The sequence below is a fragment of the Electrophorus electricus genome, chromosome 8, assembly GCF_013358815.1.
Source record: "Electrophorus electricus isolate fEleEle1 chromosome 8, fEleEle1.pri, whole genome shotgun sequence".
In the NCBI taxonomy this organism is placed as follows: Eukaryota; Metazoa; Chordata; class Actinopteri; order Gymnotiformes; family Gymnotidae; genus Electrophorus; species Electrophorus electricus.
Genome location: NC_049542.1, coordinates 4,986,550 through 5,005,998, shown reverse-complemented (window position 1 = coordinate 5,005,998; position 19,449 = coordinate 4,986,550). Strand labels below are relative to the sequence as shown.

General features: G+C 41.2%; 1 protein-coding gene and 1 pseudogene across 1 annotated transcript in view; both read left to right on the top strand.

The window, feature by feature from the left end:
* The window catches only part of LOC118241855 (polymeric immunoglobulin receptor-like), a 433,448-nt gene that overhangs the window by 172,999 nt on the left and 241,000 nt on the right, over nt 1-19,449 (top strand). The gene's annotated exons all lie outside the window — the stretch shown is intronic.
* On the top strand, nt 14,172-16,357 carry LOC113569369 (annotated as a pseudogene).

Here is a 19,449-nt window from a genome sequence, read left to right as displayed (position 1 = left end):
TATTTAATCTTTAAATAGTAGCACATTTTTCTGTTATTAAGCAGGTCATTTTAGAGTCAAATGCCAACCGTTTTCTGTATGCGTCACTTGCACTGTGAGAGTCTATTATTGTTTCATAAATAAAGAGCCAAAGCAGGAAAGAGTTGTGGTTTCTGTTTACACCTACTGTTCATGAAGTACATCGTGTGTGTGTGGTGCAGTTTGACAGCAGAATGTGTGTAGAGTGCAGTTCACTGACAGCAGTTGGATGCCACTGTCTGTTTTTTTGTCTTTAGGACCTTAAACTGGAAACCATTCTAACTGAGCTGTGGTATGGTTCACATATACACATTATTGGTGTACAAATTCACCAATGCATTGGACAGACAAGCTTGATCAGGAGGGTTGAACACCAAAGTAGAGCAGATGGTTCTGCAGAATTGTACACAATGTGAAACCAGATCAGTGACATAGAAACAGTTCCACTCAGACTCAAGAAAAAACACCAAATGTGAAAATATTATGTGTAATAATGAGAAATGACACAAGGAAAAAGTATGGAACATGCTTATTGAAATTTATTTAATACTTCGTACAAAAGCCTTTGTTGGTAATGACAGCTTCAAGACACCTGTATGGAGAAACTAGTCGTATGCATTGCTCAGGTGTCATTTTGGCCCATTCTTCCACACAAACACTCTTCAAATCCAAACTCCTTCTATGAACTCTGAGCTTTAGTTCCTTCTATAGATTTTCAATTAGATTCAGGTCAGGTGATTGGCTGGGCCATTCTACCAGCTTTATTTTCTTTCTCTGAAACCAATTGAGAGTTTCCTTGGCTGTGTCTTTGGGATCATTGTCTTGCTGAAATGTCCACCCTCCTTTCATCTAAATGGCTGCAGATTTTTTTATCAAGAATGTCTCGGTACATTTGTCCATTCATTCTTCCTTCAATTATATGAAGCGTGCCAGTGCCATATGCTGAAAAACAGCCCCACACCATGATGTTCCCACCTCCAAACCTCACTGTTGGTATGGTGCCTTTTGGCCTCCAAACATCGTGTGTATTACGGCATCCAAAGAGTTCAATTTTGGTCTCATCTGACCAGACTATATTCTCGCAGTATTTCACAGGCTTGTCTAAATGTTATTGAGCAAACTTTAAATGTGCTTCAACATGCTTTTTCTTCAGCAATGGAGACTTGGGTGGTGAGCATGCATACAGGCCATGGGGATTGAGTGCATTACTTTTTTTCTTTGAAACAATTGTACCTGCTGATTCCAGGTCTTTCTGTAGCTCTCCACAGGTGGACCTTGGCTCTTGGACAACTCTTCTAATAATTATTTTCACTCCTCTGTCTAAAATCTTGCGGGGAGCACCTGGTCGTGGCCGGTTTATGGTGAAATGATGTTCTTTACACTTCTGGATTATGGCCCCAACAGTGTTCACTGGAAACTTCAGTAGTTTAGAAATTCTTATGTAACCAATGCCATCAGTATGTTTTGTAACAAGAAGGTTGCAAAGGTCTTGAGAGAGCTCCCTGCTTTTACCCATCAGGAGATGTTTCTTGTGTGGCACCTTGCTAATGAGACACCTTTTTATAGGCCATCAGTTGAACTATCTAATTTAATTTGCACTAATTGGCAGGATTGCTTTCTAATTACTGATAGATTTCAGCTGGTGTCATGACTTTCCATGGCTTTTTGCACCTCTCTTTCTTCATGTGTTCCATACTTTTTCCCTGTGTCACTTCTCATTATTACACATAATTTATGGACATCTATGGTTTGATTTCGTTGCATGTGTGGATTGGATGGGTTCTTACCGACATCTGGTGAGAATTTCATGTCAATAGCACCTTTAGAAATATATTTACTTAGAAAATTGGTGACGTGTTCAATACTTATTTCACCCGCTGTATGAGAGTGCCACTGTTGTTGTCCCATGTTTTATGTTAATAAACATCTTTCACAGACGAGGGGGTCTGCACGTCCTGGTCCACACCCATCAACACTCGGGCCACCAACGTGGCTCGATATCTTTGTCGGATATAAATGGAGGCCAATACTGGAGGGAGAGGATGAGGAAGAGCAACCATCACTGATGAGATCTGGGCTACTTTGGTTGACCAAATAGTTAAGCATGGGTTGTGTTTCAGAAGAGCTGAGCAGGGGTCCAGCCTAATCTAAGTCACTACACTATAGTCAGTGTCCCTGAGCAGCACATGAGTGATGTCACAATGTGTGCAGCCATTAGCCAGAATGATGTCATTCATCATCATGTCACTCTTGGTCCTTACAACTGCCCACGTCATCACCTTCCTCCATACACTACACAACACACTCATTCCCCATCACCAGGGGACTGGACCAGAGCAGTCCAGGTTTGTTGTTGTCTACAATAACAAGTTTCTGCCAGGCTGCTCTGGTACACACTGAACACCCATGATGTGTTGTGCTTCACCTTCCACCACTTCCTAAATCCTGTTGAGGAGTTCTTTTCAGCATGGAGGTGGAAGGTCCATGATCAACAGCCCACCTACACATACACCTTCTCCAGGTGATGGAGGAAGCTTGTGGTGACATTGATGATGGAGCATGTCAGGGGTGGATACGTCACTCCAGGTGGTACTTCCCTCACTGCCTGACCAGACATCTGTGATGTTGATAAGATCTTGTAGCCAAACCCTTGCAGGAGACAAGATGCACCCTAATTTCTGTTTCATTATTACAAGCCTATTTTGTTATCTTCTATATATTACAGTATATACAGCATGTGTGTTGCAGTAATGTTCATGCAAAAGATTTTACTTTCCCCTTGTAATTGTGTTTTACTTTATGGTGTGTATGTACTGAATATACATACATAGTCTGTATATTTGGGAAAATACATGTACATGTGAGTACTATGACAGACCTTCACAGCAGAATGCTGTGCTCTGCAAAGTGGAAATTTAAAAAACACAAGCTAGTAGTGTTTTCCATTTATCATATCAGTGTGTAGTTGCCATGCAGAAAAAGCCATACATTTTATATTTGTATAGATGCTTGATGCAGAAATATCATTTTGGAAATAGTTTTGGATGAAGTGTTTGCTTTTCATAAAGCATGTGACATTTTGTATGTCAACACTCATGAGATCAGAATCCTCTGTAGTCTCTCGCCCAAACCCGCACCCACTCCCCACTTTGGAAAACACACAGAAGCACCAAACACATACATCATACACCACATGTAAAATACTCTACCACATATACAAATCAACCACAATGAGGTGTGACCTCTGTCACAGGCAGCTGGATACAGAAGTGGGTAGTAGACAAGAACTGCATCATACACAGAATGAACAAGTGAGGAATAAATAACACAAACAGAAATAAACAAGTGAGCACATTTTATATATATATATATATATATATATATATATATATATATATATATATATATATATATATATATATATATAAAGTTTTATAAAAGTACAAACTTATAGACCGAAATTTTCCTAGTTAGAGTCACAATACTCTGTTTCTTAATTTTGTCAGTCTTAGTAATGTTCCTACAATTCCTACCTTATGCTGGTCTGAAGTAACTAATTAGCAATTAGCAAGTAATTAGCACCGGTTACTCTCTACTGGACCGAACCACAGCGCAGATTTCAGTGCCACTTAACAAATAAAGTCAACAAATTTACTTTATTCTCCCTTAACCTGGGTGGACAAGACATATTTGGAGTCCATATTTTGCTCCTTTAGTTTAGAACAAAAGCTGCTAACATTGCTAACAAACACTGGAAGCCAACAGCAATGATAGCTAATAGGATTTGTAAATAAGTCAGATATCGAGCTACATGTCCTCAAACCTCATCCAGGTCACTTCCCGGTGACGTGTTTCTTAACTTGTCTAGTTCACAGTGAGTTATACGACACACTAGTCTGGGAGACATTTATTAACACTTGGATGCAGTTTGACCGGCTTGAGAGAAGTTTGTGAGCATGTATTTACGAAGGCTATATTTGAGTTGCTGTAGACCTCCAGTGTTTGTTAGCAACGTTCGCATTTAACTGCTTTTTTTCTAAACTAAAGAGGCAAAATTTCTTGGTCGATAGACCGAATCTGGGGTAAGTGATGGGCTATTGCTCTCTGCTGATCCCAGATATAAATACCTTTGTGTAAATGAATTTATGAGGATGACAACACCTGTAGAGAGAAGGTAACACTCACCATCAGCAGTGTGGCGCACAAGGAGCAGATAAACACACACCTGCATTCTTACTGAGTTACACACACACTACACACAGCTACAGCAGGACTGCTGATACACACCATACACACTCTTCAATACGTTCTACTGAATGACTTCACAGCTACACTTATAGTGGAGAGGAAGTGTATTCAGATGAAACTGACGTACTTCTGTCCGCAAGATACACACAGCAATACATTTGGAATGTTAATTTGAATAAGTTTTGCTTTGACATTTTAATTACACATGAACTCATAAGAACTGTTGATGCTCCTAAATTTTGACTCCGTTCTCTTAATTATGGGTAGGGGTGAGTAAATACAATAACTAATAATGTTACAAAGGCATAATTATCTATAACACTATTGTAAATGTCACTGTACTGTTACCACCAATAGTGATTATTCAAAGTAACACTGACTCTGTCCCCATGTGTTAATTACTTTCTCTGATTGTTTGATTACTATGATTACTTATTATTATGTTCTAGTCTTAGTGCTAATGTGGATGTCTGTGTGATATCATGGAAACAGGCTTCTTCCCACTGACCATATGGTACAGCCCGCTGCGTGCAATGGGAGTTCACTATTGATTGTTTATTGTGACTTGTGTCTTATTTGTGACCACAACCCCTTGTTATTTCACACCTACACCTTATTCTGTGTTTCATTTATGTTTGTATTTAAACTCCTGTATGTGTGTAGTTCTTTGTAGGTCATTATTTGCGTTATTTGTGGTCAGGGTAGATGTTTCTCATGTTCACACGGCTTATTGTGTGTGAGTGCCATTTTGCATATCGTTCGTGTCTCATAAATGTCTGTGGGAGGTCTGTGTGTCCTGCTCCTTGCCCTGTGGCACTCTGGCTGTCACAGAATGACCGACCACCACAGTACACTGACGCTCTCCCCAACAAACGGACTGCTCAAAGGGCTTCGCTCAAGGCTGAGCTATTCGGACAGCACAGAACAGGTGTTCCCCGAGGTGAAGTGTGCTGCTCCAACGCTAGGGGATATTCCTCTAGCCATGGCTACTCCAGAGGGCTCCCTATCACTGACATCCCAAGCTGCTGCCTGGATCCCTGGATGTTGGGGAGAAGACTGTGACTGGAGCTCGCAGAAATATAATACTGACATAGTGTTTAAAACAAAACTGCTGAAGGTTATTATACCTATAAGTGGAAAGAGAGAGATCTGATTAAAATCTCAGTAAAGCTCAAAACTGCTTGTGTACAAAATTGAAAACTGTAGATAATTAATTTACGTGTAATATCTTCACACAATATCAAAACATATCAGAATTGTGGCTTCTTACCTTTATCTGGGGTCTCTGTGCAGTGAGGTCCAGTAAGTCTTTGATATGATGCCATGGTTGAAGGTACTGGTCTAGTCTGGATTTTGGTCACTGGAGAATAATGACCAAAACAGAGAACAGGCCCTCCCACACGAGCATGTAGATTCATATGTCCAGCTGTGGATGGGCAGTCAGTGGAACACCCAGGTAACAAAGTAGATCATTATAGACACACAGTTCAAATAAACTGTTATGTAATCATAATAATCATGTGATTAAGAAGTACAACTCCATGATGATCTTTAGAATGTCCTACGTGGAGATGGCAAAGACATTTGAAATGTATGCTTAAAAAAGCAACATACAGGTGAGGGTTTTTTTAAGTCTGATCTGATGTATTTTACCTGTAACAGTGAGTTTCATGTCTGTGTATTCACCCCCATTAATATTACACCTGTAGTCTCCCTCATCCTCCTCATTCAGGTGTGATATGAGTACACAGATCTCCTGGAGAGTCAACAGTACCCAGCTGAAGCACAGTGAGATGAAGCACAGTGAAGAAAAGACACAAACTCAGCAGCATTGTCACTATGGAAACACCACTGACCTCACAGCACATACTGACCACTCTACACCCAGAACTCCACTACCACTGTGGACACACACTGACTCCAGCAGTCTCTCAGCAGTACTTCAGTCCACCAGACTCCAATGTCCACCCAGCAGAGAGGAACTGGGAACAAATGAACTTGGTCAGAGCTCTTATTTCTTCTTTTCATTTTATGATTAGCGGTTCTTTTTAGACTTCCCCAAACACACATGGTGCTACATCATCCTCTGACTGCTGAGAACTCTTGCTGTCATTTCCTGTTCTGTTCCATGATGTTTTGTGGTACAAACACCCACACTGACCATGTGACCGCACCGTGAAAACATCTGAAAGACACACAAATAATACTAGATACAAAGTGGCTAAAGAGAGATCACACGTCTGCTGCCATTAATCACCTCACATTCACATGTAAACATATATACTCCACAGCAACGGGCTTTTCCATGGCTCATAAACCTTTACACTCTCCATCTGTCCTGTGCTTTTATTTTGTTATTTCGTTTTACTGGTTAATATACAACCTAAATTATGCTTTGTGCACCCAGTCACACATGTCCACACACACACACACACACACACACACACACACACACACACACACACACACACACACACACACACACACACACACAGGTCTGCAGTGCATGTGTAAATTTGCCTTGAGTACCCCCACACACACTCATCTGTTGTACGTGTGTGTATGTGGTGTGCTGTCCTCCTCTATCCTCTTTAGTGCTGATCTGTGACTGTCTTACTGTACGTGTGATGTCCCTGCAGCAGGAGTGAGACATCACTGACTACATGAAGAACTATCTGACTGCTCCTCCACGAAGCCTGTCATACCTAAACACACTGTTTTTAGGACTGTGGCGTGAGTGGGTGAGTGAACACATGAGAACTGAAACCAAGACAAACACTTCAGCTCACACACACTTCCCTCTTCCTACTTTCACTTGTTCAAATTTGTCCTCCCTCCCTCCTTTGGTCTGTGGTATTCTGACTTGTTCAAGCATGCAGTTTGTCACCAGGCTGAATATTCAAGTTCACAGGAGCAAATAAGCACTATGAATTCATGCAAAATCTAAACAGTGAGTTTTACATTTATGTGACACTTTTATCTAAAGCAACTTATACTTATGACTGAGTACAACTTGAGCAAATGAGGGCTAAGGGTCTTGCTGAAGTGCCCAACAATGGCAACTTGGCAGTGGTGGAGACTGAACGCAGGACCTTCTGACACACACACACACACACACACACACACACACACACACACAGAGTGAAGAGTCAGAGATAGAGCGGTATGTAACACAAATATGAAAACAGTGTCAGCAGAACAGAATCTGAGGCCACATGTGTCAGGCCTCTGCTACCAGGCCAGGGTTGAGAGGTCATCACTGACACCCCCAATGGAACGAAATAAATAAATATATTTAATACGGCCATGTGTTACTTATAAAGTAGCTACTTAGTAGATATTTGATCATCTACAGAATTAGAGAGAAAGTCACACTCACCATCAACAGCATGGAGCACAAGAAGCAGATAAACACACACCTGCATTTTTACTGAGTTCCAACCACACTACACACAGCTACAGCAGGACTTCTGATACACACCGTACACACACTCTTCAATACAGTCTACTGAATGATCTGACAACTAGACTTACAGTGGAGAGGAAGTGTATTCAAATGAAGTTCTGACAAACTAACCTCAACACAACACACACACTAAATATAGAGATGCAGGAGGTTTTGTAAGTTGTCATGTGGTACGTCCTCTTTCTTCCTTATCAGTCAGTGATCTATCAGATATTCTCACATTGTCAGTGAGGACGGTCTCATTCTTAGTTAAGCGGCTCCGTCCTTTGTCATAGAGACACGATGTAGAAGCTCAGGGGGTGAGACCCAACATAACCTCCCTCACTGCTGTTTGGTCAGTTCATTTCACTATGACACCCAAAGTACTTCAAATTATTATTAAAGAAAATAGCAGGTGGAATTACAGCAGCCACAGAACTGGCTACCTGAGACATTAAAAAAAGTGTGAACAGATGTTTAAAGGAGCATTTAATTTCAGAGCATTATTTTTACCCACAATGCATTGCATGAAACATAAGTCAGGGTGAATTTTAATTGCACATTTTCAGCTTGAGTAGTGTGTTTCCATTTCAAATTTGATGGGTAATTAGTTTGCAGGAGAGATGTGTTTGCTGGTCAAAAGATGGTCTTCACTCTATAAGAATGTCACTCCACCACCAGAGATGTGAACTCTTCTCACACCACAAATGTACTGTTGCGTTCAACTTCTGCATATCAAGCCTTTTTTAGGTCCATGTAATAATGCTGAGGTTAAAGGTGTGAATTATGTAAATAAAAAAAATACATTTATCTTGTAGAAGGAAAACTTGACATTTTTCTTTTTATAAATCAGTCTTAATAAGAAATTTGTCATTTTTATAGTCCTAGTGTTGCCTTATGATTTATGTAAAATTTGTAGCATTTACCACCTAGTGGTAAAACGTTAAATTGCAGTTTTTACTGGATTGTAACTTAATTGTTGGTTTGAATTTTTTCTACTTATAAACTCATAAGAAGTCTGTTGATTCTCCTACATTCTGACTCTATTCTCTTAATTATGAGTAGGGGTGAGTAAATGCAGTGACTAATCCCCCTACAAAGGCATAATGATCCATTACACTAATAAAAATTGCACTGTACTGTTACCACCAAGATTTATTATTTAAAGTAACATTTACTCTGTCACCACGTAATGATTACTTACTCTGATTATTTGATTATTTGTCTTAGTGCATAGATATCTGTGATATATATATATATATATATATATATATATATATATATATATATATATATATATATATAAAACTATAAAATCCACCTGATAAAAATAACTGGCAGAATTATCGAATTTATCAACTTTTACAATACATTTTCAGATCATATCTAATGCTACAGCATGGATTATAAATAACACACACACTTTTATATATTCACAACCCACTTTACTAGAAACAGAAAGACGACCTGGGGCACAGGGTCTGTGAGTTTGTAGACAAAAACAAATGCATCTATTTAATGTTTTATATATGGATCCAAAGGGAATTATAAAATAAAATTAATGTCATAACTCATAATTGGTAAACAGTACAACACCTGATCATGTCTTACATGTTACCTGACTCTTAAATATGTACATGTTTCAACTGGACTAGTGAAAGTTTATTAGCACTTGAAACAAACTGATGTTATATAGACTGTCGTCTAAACATCTACAGCAAAAGACTGGACTGTCCAATTAAAGTGAAAGCTAAAATGACCTAAAATGTCTGTAGACTATTAACTAAATGTCTATAATCAAGGACTAAATTCTCCAAATAAAGTGAAAGCTGCACTATGTAGAATGTATGTTGTCCACTACACTATCTGACAGAAACCTTGGCCTCACCAGGAGAAACAGTGTCATCTTGAGGACTCACTGTGCCCTGGGCCTACATGGCACTGTGTTTATTGTGCCCTACGCCCTGCTGGAGCGATGTTTACCATGCTCTGCCCCTGGGTGATGTGGTGTTTAACATGCCCCAGGCTCTAGGTGGTGCTGTATTTACCGTGCCTGGGCTCTGCTGCATCCCTCCCACAGGATGGTGTGGCTGTGCACTGTTCAGTGAACTGTGCTGGCGTGGCCGTGTTTCTCTGCTCCACCTCCCGAGTCTGCGTCCATGACCACTGGGAGGCGTGTCTTTGGTGGGGGAGACTGTAACGGTGCCCTCCGTCTGGCTACGATGGCAGCTACCACGTGGCTTTTGTTTATATTGTGTCTTTTGTTTAAAGGATCTTTGTGTTTTGCTGTTGTGCCATGCCATGCACAGGTCGCGTGTGCTCCGTCTCAGTCACTGTGCCACCTGTGTCGTTATGTCTTTCTTTCCTTCCTTTTAAACCCCCTTTTTTTAAGTGCTGCAACAGTTATTGTTACGTTGAGTTTCTTTCATTGTCTTCTGTGCCCATTCTTAGTTTCTCTTTGTTTGCTTTGTCTGACTCTTCAGACAGAAACTGACGCTTCCTCCCTTTTTCGTACATTCTTCACCTGTGAAAGAACGCATGTATCTGTATTCATGGTTGTGGTACAACTCTGGAAATCAATCACAGCTCGGGCAGAAGATAATATTTCAATGCTTTATTTAAGTCCACTGTGCCCAGTGTTGACACAGCAGAAACCTGTTCTCACTTTCCTGAACCCTTTATCCATCTGTCTGAGTTTTATAATTGCTAAACTTTGGTGTGTCTCTTGCTCTGAGAGGACAGAACACAAGAGCTGAATAACAGGAACCATGTGCGTGATTACAGCTGTCAAATGTGATGGAAAGAGTGAGTTGGCTGTCGTCCAGGAAAGGAGCACTTGAGGAACAGCAGGGGGGTCAGGGAAACCACAAGGGTGTAGAACTAAAGAAAGTGTGTGTGACCATGCGCTCACTCACAGGGCTCACTCTCCTTACAGTTACTCTGTAAGAGAGACTGAGTCCCTTATGCACAAAGGTATTATTAAGTAAAGCAAAGCACTTCTGAGATAGTTCTGAAGTCCTAGACAGCCTGCCTGCTGCCCATGGTGCTGAAATTACAGAGTTAGTTTCAGCACCATAGACAAACACAAACGGAGCCATTTAGTAAATCTTAGTTCTTTTTTTGTTGAGGTTGCTGTTCAGTTTCCAGTTTTGTATGAAGGATTTACTAAAGATTGTGTGTTAAACATATATTCAGTGCTAACGTTTCTCTCAAGGTGTCTCTCTCAACATCTCAAAAAGTTTAAATCAATGTTACACAATTAACACAACTCAGAGTTCTTATTCTATATGTTACATTCTACATAAAATTCACCAGGTTGCTTTTACATTATGTGATGATGTCATTAGTTTGATGTTACATTATCAGTTATGATGTGTATGATGTCATATCCTGAGTTATCATTATTTTGATTCATATGGTTCCTCTTGCTAAAAAGGACACTCTGGGAGTAACATTAGCTAATGTTACCTTAAACAAAAATCAAGAGAATGCCAGACTGATCCTTCCCAAAAAAAAACTGTTGAAGCTAAAATTGTCCTAGGGAAATGTTCCTGTGGATTGTGGCTGTGAATTAAGGGAAAAAAGACAAATAGTGTGATTAATCTCCTTAGTACCTTCAGGATGCGAAAGAAAACAAAAAACGATTCCTACTTACTGCTTAGTGTCACTTACAATGTAAGTAGATTTTCCAACAGTTAACTAAAAGGTTAAGTGTGTGACAGGAAGTTAATGTTTATAATTTCTCTTACATTATCTTAGGGGGAAATATAAACATGCTGTGACAATATGTGTGTGCTTCAATTAAGTAGTATTAAGGCACACCTCAAATCGACCATGTGCAGCTCATCTCCATCAGGTGGACCTCCACCAGGTAGACCTCATCTTCACCAGGTACACCATAACTCCACCAGGTAGAATTTAACTCCACCAGGTAGACATCAGCTCCCTCAGGCACTCGTCAGCTCCACTGGGAGGTCTGTAATATGTAAATTAGAGCCACATCTAACATTAGCATTCTTGCTCGAATTCTTAATCAATCATTTCATACATGTCTCACTGAATCCTGTGGAACTGGAAAATGTACAAAACAGACATGGCAAGGAGACAAATGTAATGACACAAGCTTCCAGTTTGTTTGCTCTTCATGTATGCTGGCTGACCATGAAGGACTTTCCACAGAAGATGGTACCAACTCTCAGACCTCTTATTCTATCGGAGTTCACAAAACAGTTTATTCACCTCATGTCCTGAACTTGTGCGAAACCAAATCTACTAAGTCAATAAAAAATCTCACAAGCTTAGGTCTGCTTGCCTGATCTTGTTAAGATAGCAGAAAAAGTACAAATACTCTTCAGCTAACTTTGGGATCAAATGAACACTGGACACAACATTTGAACATTTGACTCTTTGTATGTAGGTTAGCTATGAACATGATCATAAGAAATCTCAGTAATACTGGCATGCCAGGCACTGCAGAGGCAAGCTTCATAACCTTACCAATAGAATCATGTGCTAAATAAAACATATAAGGGGTTTAATTCCATGTGAGCTGGAACTGAACTGAAAATCAAACTTCACTGCGTGCACAATGCTGTTCTCCCTTTTAGAATAAAATTAACAACATATTTCAACAGCTCCACATCTAGTTGCTTTCTCTATTCATATTCGCCTGTCTTAGTTCTCTTTTCGCGTCAGGTGTTGTCCCGTTACTTCATTTATGTTTAGGTTTCTTTACCATTTTCATATACGATAGTGTTGTGTGGTTTTCCTTTTTGTTCCGTTACCTGTGTTTGTCTCTTATCTTTAGTCTAGCTAAAGTAGCTGGTTCTGTGTGCTCCCCTTCCTTGTTTCTTCTTCCCCCGCTTGTCTTAGTTTTATGCTTCGTTGTTTTCCCGTTTGTCTTTCCTTAAATATTTATTTCCCTAATTTACGTAGTGTTCATCCTCACCCTGATTAGCCTGTTCTTCTTTTGTTTGTTCCTTGGTTTTGTCCTGTATTGTGTTCTCCTGGTGTTTATTAAACTTGTTCCTTTTCACTGTTCTGTCTATAGTTTGTTTTCTCCTGTTTTTGATTCCGCTCACTCGCATGTCAGAGACGATGGTACTACGCACGTGTGTTCGCCCTCCACCTTCCTCGCGTTACGCACGTTTAGTCATATTTTAAAATCCAGAACTGTATTAAGGGCTTGATTAGAGGAGGGATGTGAGGAGATGCAGTAAAAAAAAAATACATGTGGACAACCAACCCTTTGTAAAAGATATCTCCCTTTCCACGCCATCTGGATTAATATTAATGTGATGTCATTTAAGATGTCTTACTATTGTCACTCCAATCTTATGTGTGATTTACACGCTAAGTTACGTTGGGCATATCAGGAATTCCTCGTGTCAAACGAGGTGGATCCGTAGAGTCTCGATCTTTCTCTTTACATTGGTGACTCAGTGGAGACTTCGGTGCGTCATGCATCTGCCTTGGATGATTCTAGAAATGCAGCAAGATCTATACACTTTATTCAAGAAGGAAAACAATAACCAGCATTAAGCAGTGAAAGATGCTTGGAGTTAATAAAACAGAAAATCTTGTCTTAATATATAATTATATGCGTTTTTTCTTTGTAAAAGCAAATAAATGTTACACCATCAGCTCACACTACAGTAGGTCTGGGCATTTAAACCACATAAAGGCTCAGAAACAGAGTTTGCAGCTCATACTGATGGTAAATGATGACAGCGGAGCTAATGATACAGGCTTAAATTGAAATATGAGGTAAATAACTAAAATAAAAATGCACACACCTGAGACTGAAACGTGCTGTGTGGCCAAATGTGCGCTTTCAAAAAGCTTTCAAAACTTGCTGCGATGGTGAGGAATCGTTCAAGCCATGTGAAGGTTCTCAGAGAGTTCAGTGGCACTGAGAATACAAAGAGCTCTGAAAGTACTAAGTACAAGTTCAAAGCTAATATGAAAATAAGACATAACTATTTTATAGAATATGTCTGATAAATAGAACAGCATTTATATACTCAGATTGGTTACATAGCTCACATAGTTTACATAACCTCACAGGAATCAATACCAGAGCTAACAAGGCCAGAGTACAGTGTTTTGGCATCAGTAATGTTAATTAAAGGATAAAATCCTTGCAATGATCCTGCTCTATTTGAAACGGCCCCTCAGTGGTTAATGTTTAAAGGACTGACCTCAGATTACACCAAACAGGGTGTTGAATGAATGAACTGAATCCCAACAGTCTACTGCTGACAGGACGTGTATAGTAAGTACATGTACTGTAATATGACTGATATTCTGGAGATACAAATAATTGTTTTCCTCAGATTTTGTTTGAACTAAATGACAAACACTTCAACAGTGATCTATTACATCTTTAAAAATGTAAAAACTGAATTAAAGACTAGACCTAGAAGAAGTAACCATACAAGCTGTGACATATACACCTCTCTTTGTTATGAAAATCCATGCATTGACTATTTTCTAATGTAATAGTTGTGCTTAAATGAACCTGTATGTGTTACATTTTAAATCCGTGCTATGATTCTACAGGTGTTAAAATGTGGGGGAATGTCCAGTGCTGTTTGGTTGTTGTCCTCATACTGTCAGTGGACTGGACTGTAGGCATCAAGGACCAGGATCATGATCAAGACCATTCAGCAGATCACCATCAACATCTCCATCATGGCAAGGATGCAGCCCACCCCCACCAGAATGGAGAATACAAACCCTGCCACAAACTCTCACCCCACAATGCAGACTTTGCCTTCTCCCTCTACAAGAAGCTGGCCAGCCATCCTGACACCCAGGGCAAGAATATCTTCTTCTCTCCTCTGAGTATCTCCATGGCTCTATCCATGCTGGCCCTGGGGGCCAAAGGTGATACCCACTCACAAATCTTCAGCACTCTGGACTACAGTACCCTCACAGCTGATCAGGTCAATGAAGGCTATGAGCACCTTCTCCACATGCTGGACCACAGCCAGGATGCCCTACTGTTGGAGATAGGAGGAGCTGCAGCTGTACAAAAAGGCTTCAAGCCTGAAGACAAGTTTCTGAAAGACATCCATCACTTCTACAAAGGTGAAGCCTTCAGTGTGGACTTTTCCACACCTGAAGTTGCTGTGCAAGAGTTCAACAAGTTAATTGCCAAAAAGACCAAGGACATGATCACTGATATGGTCAAGAGTCTGGATGCTGCCACTGTGATGATGCTCATCAACTATATGTATTTCAAAGGTAATAGTAGACAAGTAGAACCCACTAGAGATTAAAATAATTTTTCATGTATTTCACCTGAACTGCAGTAACCAGTTTTACATTTCACTCTGTCAGGTAAATGGCAAGAGGCTTTTAAAGTGGAGGACACCAGCAAAGGTGACTTTAATGTGGATGAGAACACCACAGTGTCTGTGGATATGATGAACAGAAATGGTGAATATGACTTCTACTATGACCAAGGCAACTTTACGTCCGTTACTATGCTGCCATATAATGGAAACGTCTCTATGATGATTGTCCTGCCTGACCAGGGAAAAATGGAGGAGTTGGAGAAACACATCAGCAAGGATCACCTCAAGTACTGGAAGGACAAAGTCTAGAAAATGTAATGTATCATGAAATGCTTTTAAAAATAGAATTTCACTTAAACATGTTAAGTACTACCACAAACCTTTACTCCCTGACAAGGTCACCAATGGCAAAAATGTATTAAATAAATATTTTTGCTTATGCTATTCCATGTAAGAGTGTGTTTGCCTGACTGATCATCTCTGTTCTCCAGCACTTTGGACTTGTATATGCCCAAGTTTTCAGTGTCTGCTTCCTCCTGTCTTGGGGACACACTGAAGGAGATGGGAATGGTTGATGCATTCTCAGACAGCGCAGACTTCTCTGGAATCAGTAAAGGGGCCAAATTGGCAGTTTCCGAGGTATATGGTGAAACCTTTAAGAGATTTGCTGTCATGTCTAGAGTGTCACATTATAAGTTTGGGAAATATTTTTAAAACCTTCTCAGTAGATGTCTGGGGGGTCTTTGGGGCAAAAAAACATTGGCTTTTTGATGTCTGTTTGTTTTGGAAAGAACACTGATGTGATCATTCTCTTCCGTTATGGGAAATTTGGTGGGATCTTGGCAGAGACTGCCCATCTTAAATATCCAGTAGAATTTAGACTGCACTCTGAGCTTCAAATAAAACAGTGAATTTTTAGGTTTGCCTCTCTTGATATGATAGGATATGAAGTTACACTTATACAGCGCCTTTCTCAGTACCCAAAGACGCTTTACACTGCACAATGATTTTATATTTAGTCAACACACTGGTGAGATGCAGCAGCCAAATTCCAACTGCTGTCCATTAGGGACTGTTCAGAAGCTAATGCATCTACGGCTAACATACTTTAAAGTGTCATTCAATGACTGCCCAGATTGGTCCTTCCCCACAGGTCCTACACAAGGCCGTCCTCAGTGTGGATGAGCAGGGCACTCAGGCTGCAGCTGCCACAACTATTGAAATCATGCTCATGTCAGCGTTGCCTTTCAAAACAGAAGTCAACAGACCGTTCCTAGTCTTCATTGTGGAGAAGAACATCAGGAGTATCCTGTTCATGGGCAAGATAACTGACCCCACTGTGTAGTACGATGGGAGTGCTACTGAATTCTCTCTCATATCAATTAGCAACAGATATAGTCACATCTCTGTATTATCTAGAAGAAATCAAAGGCTAAAGGTTGTGCTAATTTAGTCAGCAATAGACATACAGAAGGGACTTTGTTTAGCTATAGAGAAACTAAAAATAAAATGCTGCTTTCAGACTTCGACCAGTTCACTTACACCAGATATGAGAAAAGAAACAGACTGCTGAATTTTTTCTGATGGCACAGTGAACACAAACTCATCTGAATGGTAATAAACGTTTTGAGTGAGATTTGAATGGGTCTTCATTTGTTTTGGCAAACCAATCATTCTAGTCTCTAACACAAATTAGGGGCAGTTATGACATTAGGGATGTTGGTGATATTTGTCAGTTTCATACACATATTACTTAAGTCATGTGGAACTATGTAATTCTAAAACAGACATGGCAATGTGACAAATGTACATTAACCTCCAAACTCTCTGACTGACCGGAGACTCAGGTTTGGAGTTGTTTCAGATCAAATCAAATCAATATTTATATAACACTCTAACATTTATATAACACTCTGATGTGTCTCCTCCCAAACAGGTTCGCTGCATTGACATCAGATATCCACCACTGGCTGGTCAGAGGTAGGTGGACTCCACGGATATAGCGGTGGTCGGTATCCTAAAACACACTCAAAGAGAGTTAGTCCAGTCCCTGCATGGTGCAGTGAGTTCTGGGCATATTTTACCTCCAGGGGAGGTGTGCACTCCAGGTTTCAGGGTGCTGTTGGGTATATAGGCGAAAGAATTTGCCCAGCTCTTTATTTACCCTCTCAACCTATCCATTAGCCTGGGGATGATCTCCAGACATCAGACTGACTATGATATTCAGCTTACCGAGCAGTTCTCTCCAGATCCGGGAGGTGAACTGAAGACCCCTGTCGGAGACAATGTTTTCCGGCAAACCAAATAGCTGAAAACATGGTGTAAGAGCTGTCTCTAAGCCAGTAGGTAAACCTTTTAGCAGTATGAACCTCACCATTTTCGAAAACTGGTCTACCGTCACTAATATTGTGGTGCTAACCTCAAAGACAGGTAGCTCCGTTAGGAAGTCTATAGCGATGTGAGACCCAGGACGCAGAGGGGTAGGTAGGGGGAGCAGCTTACCTGCAGGTGGTGTGCGTGGTGTTTTGCTGTGGGCACAATCCGCGCACGATGCCACATACCTCACGATCTCTTTGCGCATGGCAGGCCACCAATAGCGAGCACTTAGCAATGGCACTGTGCGTGTCAACCCTGGATGGCCCATTCCCACTGATGTGTGTGCTCATGTGATAAGGGCTCTGCGGTTCTTGGGTGGCACAAATAAATGATTAGGTGGGCTGTGTGGGTTTGGATTGGCTGCCTTGATTTCTCTATCCAGGTCCCATTTAAGCATCACCAAGAAGCAGGAGGGAGAGAGGACTGGCTCCTGGCTGGTCGATTGGGCCTCCGTATGGTGTTGCCAGGAAAGTGCATCCGCCCTTACGTTCTTCTCCCCCGGTCTATAGGTGACATGAAAATTGAACCTGAAGAAGAAGAGCGACCAACGGGCTTGCCTGGAGTTTAACCTCTTAGTGGACTGGAGGTACTCCGAATTCTTATGGTCGGTGTAGACCTTAAAGGGGTGTCGTGCTCCCTCCAGCCAATGTCTCCACTCTTCGAGTGCTAGTTTAATCGCCAGCAATTCCCTATGGCCCACCCCATAGTTCTTCTCAGCAGGGCTCAGCTTTTTCAAAAAGTAGGCGATGGGTTTAAGTTGTCCCACCTTGCCCTTGTGCTGGGACAGTGCAGCACCCACTCCCACATCCAATGCATCCACCTCAACCACAAAAGGCCTCTTAGGATCTGGTTGCTGCAGAACTGGTGCGGTAGAGAAGGCGGTTTTTAACTCCTCAAAGGCTCTCTCTGCCTCTGAGTTCCATCTCAATTTCTTGGCTGTTCCTTGGAGCAGGTCAGTGAGAGGCCTGGCCAACATACTGAATGACCTAATAAACCTACAATAAAAGTTTGCGAAGCTGAGGAAATGCTGCAGTTCCTTGCGCGTCTGCGGTCTTGGCCATCCCATTACTGCCTCAACCTTGCAAGGTTGCATACGCAAGCTACCCTCATGTATGATTTACCCTACAAAACTCACCTCCCTGCGGTAGAGCTCACATTTCTCCAGCTTACAATAGAGGTGGTTCTGTAATAGGATACGGAGGACAGCTTGAATGTCCCGTACATGTTGGTCCCAGGAGGGGGAATAGATCAAGATATCGTCAATGTAGGCGATGTTGGATCTACCCAGAAACTCCCGTATTTATGTCTTTTGAAAGATAGAGGGAGCTGTGGCTAGACCGTACGGCAGAACTAGGTACTCATAATGCCCAGAGGATGTACTGAAGGCCATTTTCCATTTGTCGCCCTCCCTAATCCTTATCAGGTTATAAGCACTGCGTAGGTCTAACTTGGTAAAAAAAAACAAAAAAAAACCGGCTCCCCTTATCTGTCCAAGCGCAGCTGGAACTAAGGGTAGAGGGTAGGGATATTGCACATTTCAGTGAGCCCTCTGTAGTCTACACAGGGCCTTAATCCTCCATCCTTTCTTTTTTCTTTTTTCTTTTTCTTTTTTTTTTTTTTAGAAAAATATGCTCGCAGAGGCCGGTGAGGTGGAGGGACGAATATAGACTTGCTGCAATGCCTCCTTGACATACTGCCCCATTGTTTTTTCCTCCTCCTGTGATCGTGGATAAACCCTACATCTGGGAGGAACAGCGCCCTCCTTAAGAGTAATTGTACAGTCCCACTCATGGGGAGAGGGAAGCTGTGTGGACCTCTTGGGACTAAACACCAGCGGCAGGTTGCTATACTCCGGGGGAACGGTGAGTTCCTCGTCAGCGTTGGGGCTCTCTATAGATGTTGACTGGAGAGGCACTGCCCGGGTAGGAAGGCATTTCCCTTCACAAGAGGTCGCCCACTCGAGGATACAAGGGGGTAAGAAAGAGATGAAAGGAGGTAAAAGGAGATGTGTGTAACGTGTTCCCCATTTGTTTAGAGGCATACACGGGGAGTGATGTAAGA